This window comes from Sciurus carolinensis (assembly GCF_902686445.1).
Source record: "Sciurus carolinensis chromosome 14 unlocalized genomic scaffold, mSciCar1.2 scaffold_115_arrow_ctg1, whole genome shotgun sequence".
Classification (NCBI taxonomy): domain Eukaryota; kingdom Metazoa; phylum Chordata; class Mammalia; order Rodentia; family Sciuridae; genus Sciurus; species Sciurus carolinensis.
The window spans coordinates 2,955,021-2,964,504 of record NW_025920107.1 but is presented as its reverse complement, the minus strand read 5'-3'; the positions used below and the strand labels follow the sequence as shown (position 1 = coordinate 2,964,504).

Sequence of the window (9,484 nt, the reverse complement as noted above, 5' to 3'; positions counted from 1 at the left end):
GCCCGTGGGGACCACTTGTACTCCCATCTCTGGGGTTAGAACAAGTGCATTGGAGCCACAGAGGTCCAATCTCCCACTCCCTGATGTTCCTCGGGACAACAAGGAGATAGTTGGAAAGGATTGTGAGTGGGGATCTGGACTATGGGATTCTGAAAGGTCCCGTATATTTGAGTGCCCTGGGTTGGGACCCCTGGCTGTTTTTTGACTGGGTATGAAGAGGATTTCTCTCTATGTCAATTCTTGATGTACAAAATCTCACCCAGTGCCTTCCTTTCTGGCACCAGGGACATAGACCTGGGGCAGGTTGATTTGTCCCTTGCTGTTCTCTAGTCTTAGGTGTTCCCCTGGGCTTTAATACTGTGGGCCCTTCAGGGCAGTCTCTTCTGAAGTGCCCTTCTTGCCCACACTTAATGCATATTATTCCTTTAGTTCTTGATTGTCCCTGATTTGGCCATGAAGAGCAGCAGCTATTACTTGTCCTGTAATGACTGCATCATTGATATCCCTGAAGACCTCTATATAGGTACTTAAATCTTTATTTTTCCATGGTCTTATAGCTTCTTTACACCATCTATTTGCTTGCTCATAAGCTAATTTTTTTTTTTTATTAAGGGCATAGCTTGTTCTGAATCCCCAAATACTCTAGTAGCTGTTTGGATTGGTCTATCAACAAAATCTGCAAATGGTTCCTTACTCCCCTGAATCACCTTAGACAACTGCCCCTGTAAATCTCCTGACCCTTGAATTAACTTCCAGGCTTTCGTGGCAGCAGCAGCAATTTGTGCATATACCCCAGGATCATAAATAATCTTCTGTTGAATACCTTCATAGTTTCCTTCTTCTGTTAGCATTTCTACATTTCTTTGAGAAAAGCCTGTGGCAGTGTTATGGCGTGCCATTTCTAATGAGGCTTCCTGCCATGCAGTTTTCCACACTAGGTACTGCCCCCCTGATAGCACAGCTTTACATAGCCTTTTCCAATCTTCCAGCATAAATTTAGCCCCAGTACTGATTCCAACATACTAATTGTAAATGGGGCCTGTGGACCATACGTAGCCACTGCTTCCTTAAATTATTTACTGTTTTGAAATCCAGAGGTTGGTGGAATCTTTGTCTATTTTGGTCCCCTAGCACAGGGAAGATTTGTGGGACTGCTGAGGTTTCCTTAAGGGGGATTTCTCCCCTTGGTAAAAAACTCATCTGATTTATAGCATAAGATAACTCCTCCCAAGGGTACTTTGGGGGATATAGGAGGCAGGCTACTTGAGGGGGAATGACTGCCTCCAGGAAGGGCTTGGTATTCCTTCCCGATATAACTGATGGGGGCGACCGTGTCTTTGATGCTCTTTCTAATTCCCCCCAGTAAGCCCCTCCTCCTCCTCTTCCTCTTTATGAGAAGTTACACTTAGTTGTTTCTTTATCTCTTCCAGACACATATTTCCTTTTTTACTAAAGTTATTATTTTACCTTTTTTAGATGTTAGACATTCCTTAATGAGCTGCCACATGGGAAAAGTACCTCTAGGTAATGGGGATTGCTTTTCTGCTTTAATAAGATCCTCTTTATCATGTTTCCATTGTGGAATATTTAGGACTCTCTCTTCCAAAAAACAAGGACTAACCTTGGCCAGTGTAGTTACATATGCTGTTACAGTAGATCATTTTACAGCAGTTCCATTAGACTTAAGTACATATTGTATGATTCCTATCATTTGATTTCTTGACACTTGTGACCCCATCCTGAGTTACGAGATCTCCCTTTACCGGGCTATGCAGGCTCCCTTCACCGGGGTTATGTGGCCTCCCTTTACCGGGGTTATCCTACAGTTTTCCTATAGCTTACCTAAAGTTACTTAGTTTTCTTATAGCTTACTTTAAGTTACTTATGTGGGAGAATGCAGAAAGAGGAAGAAGTTCCCTGTGCAGGCCACCACTTGTTCTGTCCGGTGGAACCAGCATGGAGAAAGGAGACACCACCAATCTTTAGTTGACCAGATTTATTGTGTCCTCCCTGTTTTCCTGCCTCCTTTGTTCTGCCACTATCTCCCTTCTTCTACCCTCTCCCTCTCTCCTCCCCCAGGCTCTTAGCTTATCAGCCAATTATAGCAAAGCTTTCTCTCACACAGGAGAGCATGCAGAGGAATATCAGCATAGCACTATATGAATCACGAACTGTCCACTCCCGGCATGATATTAGATAGCCAATCCTGGAGCCTGTAGTCAACATGTCATAAGTCTCCAAGGAACTAGTAGGCAAGCAACCTTTTTGGGCACTTCCTTATTTTGGTATCCAGTGCCCTTTGACTCACTGCCAGGTGCCATCTTGTCCAAGATGGCCCTCAACAGTAAAGTATAGCTGAAAATAAATACTTTTTTTTGGAGGGGAATTAATGGACAGTCTGGTCAAATTCAAAGATTTTGATGTATAAACTTTATATATGGAACTGTTCCATCAATAGGTAAAGTGTAACAAAACCTGTCTAGATGGACAGTGTATAATTTCTTCACAGGTGTCTGCTTATAAATATATCACTGTATACCAGGCAGGAATCTTGCTCCGGTACTGGAACATAAAGATTTGGGGTTGAGGGGAAGAAAAACAGGGAAAGGGAGAAAATAGTGGTAGAAATTTATTTATATGTATGTTGCCTCACCAACTAACACTAGAGCTATAGCCTCTAATTTTTTTATTCTTCATAGCTGTCTGGGGAAGCATGAAAAGTCAGATGCACTTAAATTTTATGCTGTCTTTAGTTTTCAAAAATTCAAGGTAAAATAGTAGTTATTTTGAGAAAATATTATACACATGAACCAGACATAGTTAGAAAAATAGCTAAGAATAAAATTAGATTACTCTTCTTTTTCCTTTCTTATCTACAAATTGAATCATTACTATTTTGAGCATGTTCTATGTGTTAAATGCCAGATTCTTGTCTTGCCTATCCAACCTCTATAGGTCTTTTTCAGTGAATTCAAAGGAATTTCTGTGGTCAAGAAGGTATGAGCATGTATAACAGAAAAATGAGGCTTCATTTTTATTTGGTATAAAGGAGATATCAATGGAACAACAAAGATAAAATAAAAGGAAATAGTTCATCATTGCAAATGTAGGTACTGGTACACTGTTAAACACAATGAAATAAAATATAAAATAAGAACCTAAACTTTTAAGGCATAAAAGGTGAGTGTTTTATACTAGTGTTAGTTTGAAAATATACTTTTGTATCTTTTTTTCCATGGCATCAAAATAACCTTGAATGCTGTAACACAATAAATGCTTGATTCAATTTGGATCACAAGCAAAGTCAAAAATATTTCTAATTTTAATTTATATTGTTTTCTTAGAAATATATTAAATTAATAGCCATTTTACCTTTTCCATTTAATATTTTTTTTTAAAAATAACCAACATCCTTGTTTTAATTTATTTTTTTTTAGTTTGACCTATTCCAGAACTTTACCAGAAACTTATACCTGGATTTGAGAAACTGTGGTGAACAATATCAATAAGACTTTCATTTTCCATAAAGTTGAATAGTGTAAGGCTCCACCCTGAAGTGACTGTAACACACAGGATTCAGCAGCATCTCCCAACATCTTGCAATATGTTTATACAATGATACAAGTAAGAGGTAAGCAATTCCAAGACACAGGAATCTTATTCCCTCTTTTATGTTTAATACACTAGCATACATTTGATAATAAAATCTTGATTTTTTTGTTTATATAAGCCCATTTTATTTTTAATTGATTCTTACAGGAAATAATAATTATATGAAAACTCAGTTTTAGTTCTTGTCACAGAGGTGAGGGGTGACAATAGCTCCTTGCTAAAAGGTATTACTTTTATATGGCACAAGTTCTGTTCTGGCACAAGTCCATTTTCTTTCAAAAACCAATATTATTTCTTAAAATAATTTGACTATTTGCTACAAATTTCTTGAAAACTGTTTTTAAAAATAAATGGTTTTAAGGAAATGAATCAAATCTTATGGGTAATTTCAAACACTATAAAAGCTGTTCACCTTTCATGGAATTTAAATTATTTACCATGTGATAATATGCAGTCAAAAAAATAAATAAATGAAAACAACAACAGAAACAGTCTATGCTGAACTAGTGATTAGTACTGAAAATATCCACGCTAAAGAGGATATTTCCTTTGTTTTATCTACATAACTTATTTAGTTGTATGGCCTATAAAATGTTTCTAATTTTGAAATATCTATTTTTAAAATCCTATGTTAATGATTTTCTTAGTCCCAATTTTGATAACTGATTAGCAGTATTCCCTGTGTAAAATGTAGCACAGCTTAGTTCATTGCAAAATCAATTAGTCTTACTTCCTTTCTTCAAAATAATTAAGAGGCAGTATAGAGATAATCTCCATTGACCAACTTAATATATACATTTCAATTTTATTTCTCTGTTATTTCTCCCCCTCACTGCACAAAAAGAAAGACAAGAAAAAATTAAGGATTATTCTTGTTTCTTTTCTTTCCTATATTTGTGGATTCAGATGAAAATCAATATTAATAATTAATACAAGTACTTAAAGAAGAAAAATCATATTAAAAGTGTTTGATTTATCTTCTACATGAAAGAAGCCAGACTCAGAGAGTCAAAGTTTGAATGTGGAAGCTCAGGATTGGGGGAATAAGAAAAAAGGTGTCTCAGGCAAATAGAAAAAGACCAATAGAAGAGAAGATGAGAATCAAGATGAAGGGAGGAAAGGAGGACGTAAAGAAGTCTTAGGTACAAAATCTACCAAATGATGCTATGTTCATGTATAAACATACTACAGTGAGTCATTGTGTGTGTGTGTATAACTATAATGCACTAACTAAAATAAAAGCAATAATAGAAGAGAGATTAGCAGAGTACTGCAAAAAGGTTGGAAGGAAAGTAGGGAGGGAAAGGGAAAGTACTGGGGAATGAGATTAATCCAATTATGTTATGTGACTATACGAATATAGTGTAATGAATCCCTATACTACCCATAATTAAAATATACCAAAATGTTTTACAAAGATTTTAATTTAGATCTGTCCAAATTCAACCACTGACTTATGTTATGACTTTGTATGAGTCACTTAGCTTTTCATATTGTTTTCCTACCCTAAAATAAGATACCCCCTCTTCCTCTATTGAGGGATATGAAAATTATTCCATGTTGGCATAACACTTAGAGATTATGAGAAAGAAAATGACATAGGGGAATTGAGCATCTTTATGGGATAGGTTACTCTAAGTACAGACACTGAGATGGAGACAAAAGTTCCACTAGAACTATCAAAAAATAAAGCCAGAGGAGTGGGTTTATCCCCATGTCCAGGATAGTAACTGGCATACAGTAAATGCTAAATTACCCACAAGGTGTCTTTCACAATGCTGTGTTCCAAATGAAAGAGAAAACTGCAACTATATGCTATATATAGACACATTATCATGCTTATGTGTTTACATCAATGCATTTCATCACAAATACTGCTCAAGAAAATTAAATTGAAATGAGAATAATGTATATCATTAAAGACCAATGTGAGAAATTTAAATCACATTTGGAAAAGCAGCATCTAAACAATAAAACTTGGGGCTCTCTATATTTGTCTTTCAATTGATAGTTCCAATTTTAGTGATGGATCAACACAATTTACTGTTCAGTTTTTAAAAACATAGACATTAGCCAGGCGTGGTGGTGCACACCTGTGATCTCAGCAGCTTGGGAGGCTAAGGCAGAAGGATCAGGAGTTTATCAACCTCAGCAATTTAGTAACTCACTGGGACCCTGTCTCTAAATAAAAGATAAAAAAGGGCTGTGGATGTGGCTCAGTGGTTAAGCACCCCTAGGTTCAATCCCCATTACCAAAAACAAAAGTAAATCAAATAAAATAGACATTAGCATTTTGAACAACTGAATCCCCATTTTTTTTTTTAATACAAGAGAAGGAGTGGATTCAGGAAGACTGTATAATATAAAGGAATAAGATGATACCTTTTTAAGGGCACAATAAAAAAAATGAGTGAACAGATGACCTGGAAAATGAGAAAAGGACAATTTATTAGAATAATTGTTATCAAACACTTATGCTCACCAACAAATGGGCTTGCCTCCACTCCTCAAGGATACTTACATATGTTAATAGGGAAAAAAGTTTTCTACTTAGTTCATTACACTCTCAAAGAGCAAATTCAATTGAGACACAAACTAGAGTCAATCTTCAGCATTCAAACAGATTTTGTTCTATTGTTTTATAAACTTTTTTTTCAGAGAAAACATTTGGCCTTTGGTTTCTTGGGTTTGAATTTTAATAAAAATATTTCATATTTTTTAAATTTTTTCATTTTTTCTAACTATTGCTTTTAAAGGGATATTTTAGAATTACTAGATTTAGGCCTGGAATGGTGGCACACACCTGTTATCTCAGTGGCTTGGGAGACTGAGGCAGGAGGCTCACAATTTCAAAGCCAACCTCAGCCATTTAGCAAGGCCCTAAGCAACTTAGTGAGACCCTGTCTCAAAGTTAAAAATTAAAAGGACTAGTGATGTAACCGTGTGGTTAAGTGCATCTGGATTCAATCCCCAGTATTAAATAATGATAATGATGACAATAATTACAAGACATATCCACACAGATTTATTTTTTTCATTTGACCCCTCTCAAGAATCTATTCATTTCTATCAGTAAAGTCACTAATCATAGCAAAATTAAAATGGAAAGTGGATTACCAAATTGATCTTGAAGAACAGGCTCATGAATTGTAATTAGTATGCTCTGAGAACGAAAGGTTTATTTCTGATAAATAGAGGAAAGAGCTACAGTGATCACGTTGTCATTTAATAAATTTTGCTATCCAAATGGCATTCTCCATAAGACGTCTCAGGAACAGGCCCCTTAGATATATCATACCTGCCCCCTGCAGCCCACTGAGCTGCCTGCTCACTTCGCGCCCCTGGTGCTGATCCAGCAAGCAGCGCCTATCCGGGAAGCAGTGTCCTCTACTCTGCATGCGGGACCTTGGAGGCAGAGGCAGCGGTGGCTTCAGGCTGCTGAGGCTGGCATTGCTCTGCTCAGCGGGAGCAGGAGCCCTATGGAGGCAGGTGGTGAGGCAAGTGTGAGGAGACAGCAGGCGCCAGCAATGTGAGGTGGCCTGTTGGGGGTGGAGGGTGCGCGGAGCATGAGAGAGAGCAGAGGGGCTCTGGAGCTGTGGTTCTCCCAAAGTTTCCAGCCTTGCTCCCTGCCCCCAACGTGGAGTTAGCCTCCCACCTCAGCTCAGGCTTGTGCCAGTCACCTCTTCAGCGCCCTCCACCTCCACTTGTGCTATCCAGGAGCTTGGGGCAGAGAGCCAGGGGAAAGATCGAGCGTGGCTCTCTTCTTCATTCATTCCCCACCAGCAGGAACTGCAGAATCGCTTCCTAGAGAGAAGAGTGAAGAGGGGCCAGCCTCTGATGAAGAGCCAGGCACAAGCAAGCTGGCCTCCACTGAGCTTGGAGGCACCAGGCAAGAAGGGGCTGAGGGAGTTGGGATCCACCCCATGTCCTGCTCCCAGGCGTGCACTAGGCACCCATCTCTCCTGAAAATGGCTCCTTTTTACTCTTAAGAGAATGAATCCACCCAGCACAACCTTCTCTTTCTCCTCCCCACCTCCTTTCCGTTCCAAGTCTTAGGGGGAAATTAAAAAGACAGATTCCATTGTGGAGTACCCTGAACGCTGCAAGCAGCTGGGTTTGCACTTCAAGGAGATTGTTCTATGGAGTTTTTTTCTAATGTGAGCACAGGAAAGAATGGCATTACTGTTTTTAGGATTTTTATTAAAATGTGGCACATTGGGTTGCACAGCTCATCCCCAGGGACGTGGTGTGGTGAAGAAATTTGAACCCACAGCCTTAGCACCAAAAAGGCTGAATTAGCAGACCCTCCCTGAGTGTTGTGGAGAACATGAGCAAAATGACCAGCAAACTCATTTTTCAGAGGACTCCGCGAGGGGGGCTTCTGCATTTTCCTACTATACACTCATTTTGTGGGATACAGTTGACGCTATCTCCTCCAGGCAGCATTTTAACTCTTAATAAGCAAATGCCACCTCTGTTTGAAGGTTTTGGTACTGATGAGAGAAATAATTTGTCCTAAGAGAAATAATTGAATTATCAGCATCATTGAAATATCTTTGGTAAAGGATGGGGGGGGGGAGTGGAAAGCAACTGTGAAGTAGCAAATGGAGAAATTCCTTTGGAAGTTATTCCATAGCATAGTAACAGAAACTCCACAACAGATTTTCATTGGGCAAAGTGGGGGAAAACCTATCTTCAGCACTGGAACTCCTGTCTTCCAGATTGACCCAAACACAGGAAGAACTGGGCAGCCATCAGCAAGCACACGGTTACTGTGACTTATTTTTATGATGGCACAAGAAAAGTGTAGGATAATCAGTTTAGATGACTGAAAGGCAACAGTAAATAGCACCATCGCTCCAAACAGGACACTTACTAAAACATCTCAGAAGTTTGGCCAGTGGGCCTTCAGCCCAGCAAACACATTTTATGGATTAGGGATTCTCTTCTGAGCATCATCTTTCAAAATTTGTAGAACAGTGTCAGGAGTTTAAAGAAACTGCTCCACTAGCAAAGGAGAAATCCCAAGAGAAGATGGAACTTATTAGTACACCTTCACAGCAATCAGCAGGTGGACTCTTCAGTCTCCTTTAACACCATGAAGTATCAATGGAAAAGAAGATGAAAGAACACATGATGGGACATAGAACTCAGAGCTAAGGGCTGAACCAACTCAGAATGCATTGTCCTTTTAACCTAGGTACAGATTCCATTCACCAATCATGGTTAAGTATAATGTGTAAATATGGGAATGTATTTTGTTTCAGAAACTCTGTAGTTACTTCAGAATTTATAAACTTTGAGTGAAAAATTCCAGGTCAGACTTCTTTTAATTTATTGTTTATAGTTGTCTGGATGGGCCAGAGCAAACATTTCCTTTACCTGTGTAGAAAAAGGAGTATAGACCTAATTACAGAGGAGTTGTTTTTCAGTGAAACAAAATACTGTTAATCCCTTCTATTTTTAAAAACATTGACCCTTAAAGACCTCCTTTGTTAGCCTGATTTCTATTAAATTGTATTTTTATAGGTCTTCCACTCTGAAATTAAGCTATATCTTAGTCTTAGAGGTGACATTGTCCCATGATTTCAAAGAAGGAAAAATTAGATAATTGTAGCATGGCAGATTTGTTTTTGGAAACCAATAGGAGATAAATTCATTGCCTTTCTAAATTTTTTAAATAATTTGGTAATATAAAAAAGACAGTTTGTCCTAAATGTGTCCCAAACCAGTTACATAAATTATTGGTCATACTGTGGTAGCTTTAGAATGTAAGGAAATCTATGACATTGTAGTATTGTAGACAAAAAAAAAAACAAAAAAAACAAAACAACAACAACAAAAAAAAAAACAAATATCTGTCAGTTATCTG

At 38.1% G+C, this 9,484-nt stretch overlaps 1 pseudogene; it reads left to right on the top strand.

Annotated features, from left to right (window-relative positions):
- The first annotated feature begins 8,216 nt into the window (after positions 1 to 8,216).
- On the top strand, positions 8,217 to 8,855 carry LOC124973285 (homer protein homolog 1-like; annotated as a pseudogene).
- Positions 8,856 to 9,484: the final 629 nt, after the last annotated feature.